The sequence below is a fragment of the Empidonax traillii genome, unplaced genomic scaffold (assembly GCF_003031625.1).
Source record: "Empidonax traillii isolate 1590-97213 ecotype Southwest subspecies unplaced genomic scaffold, ASM303162v1 scaffold905:size246956, whole genome shotgun sequence".
In the NCBI taxonomy this organism is placed as follows: domain Eukaryota; kingdom Metazoa; phylum Chordata; class Aves; order Passeriformes; family Tyrannidae; genus Empidonax; species Empidonax traillii.
This window is the reverse complement of record NW_020956098.1, coordinates 234,949-236,498: the sequence shown is the minus strand read 5'-3', so window position 1 is coordinate 236,498 and position 1,550 is coordinate 234,949.

Here is a 1,550-nt window from a genome sequence, read left to right as displayed (position 1 = left end):
TTTAGTCTCTCACGGTAAGACAGATTTATGGACAAACCACAAAATCGTGCCTGTCACTCTTTCAAGATCCATTTCCATTGCATTAAAGTCCTTTTTGAAATGTGCCTACCAGAACTGGATGTGGTATTGCCTCATTAATGCTGTAAATTTTTAACACACTTGGACTCCTACGAAGTTGTTCCATCAGAATCATCTCTGCTGTGCCTTTGTGAGTGCAGTAGCGAGCTAACAAACTGAATTAGAGATTTATTGTTATAGTATCATTTTACTCCAAACTTCAGCCTTAAATACAAAACACTTTAAGATTTGGCATTTATACAGTGTTCAGCATATGCTTTGATCCAAACAAGGGCTTTGACCTGCCTAACCTTTGGTGTATTTTTTTTCGCTCCTGTGAATGACTTGAGCACAATCGTAAGGTATCGGTTGTCACTCCCTTAACGAGAGGTTATTTTCAATTAATCAAAGAAATATAAACAGAGCCTTGTACTGAGTTCAAATAAGCTCAGAACAGTTGTGCCCTCAAAACAGATGTCTGTGGCTGTGTCTCCTTTCAGATCAGAGCTCGTGTACTGTCAGGAAGAGATCTTGCAGATCTGTTTGCTCCACCAGCTCAAAAAACCCATCAGCTCCAAAACCTGACATACTCCAGGGTGGCAAATTGAAGTCAATGAACAGCCCATGATGCAGATTAGGGTAACCAGGCCAAAATCAGATTTGTGAGGTCTTTATAGATTAGAGAGAAGAGCAGAAGGGAATTAGATAGCACCATAGTATTTCAAAGTAAGGCTAACCCTGTATCAAGCCCAGCATACTACAGATATTTCCCCACGGTTCTGATCATGGCAAGGTAATATAAAAACAGAAAAAGAAGAGACTGCTGGTGTACCTTGAAATGAACTAAACAGGGTCAGGGCTGGCCTTTGGCCCTCAGGCCATCAGGCACAGCCCAGCCACGTGCACATTGAAGGCTAAATGCCTTTAACCCCCAAAATTACTGGTCCGTGCTAATGTTCAAGCCATGCCAGAGACCTGCTGATGGACTGGGATAAAGAGGAACCAAGACAACACTTCACACCATAAAAATTTTCCCCTTGCAGGGCCCGGGTGCTATTTAATTAACTTAACCAATAAACTAAATATAGCTCATTTCAGAATGAGTTACCCAAAAGGACCACAAGACTGAAGCCTTGGAAAAATACAGTCTTGCTGTTTCGAGTCTCAGACTTCTCTGCGCAGCTTTAACATTCTTATTTCTTGCAGTTCAGATACTGGGTTTTGTCTGTAACCTGTCCAAAGCGAGGAGCCCGCCTACCCCTAGAGCTCTGCCCATGTCATTCAAAGCACAAGTGTGGTCCTTGAATCCAAGGGGTGGATTTATCTCCACTCAGCTGAGCCTCCTCAAAGGTAGATCTGAACTAAATAACTGTGCTGTCTCTGTAGTCAGTAAAGAGAGACTGGCACTTGTGGAGGATAATTTGTCCAATCCAAACATAGTTTAAGACAGGTGAGGTGAATCACTGGAGCTGCCCCTCCTGCTCCAGGGATTA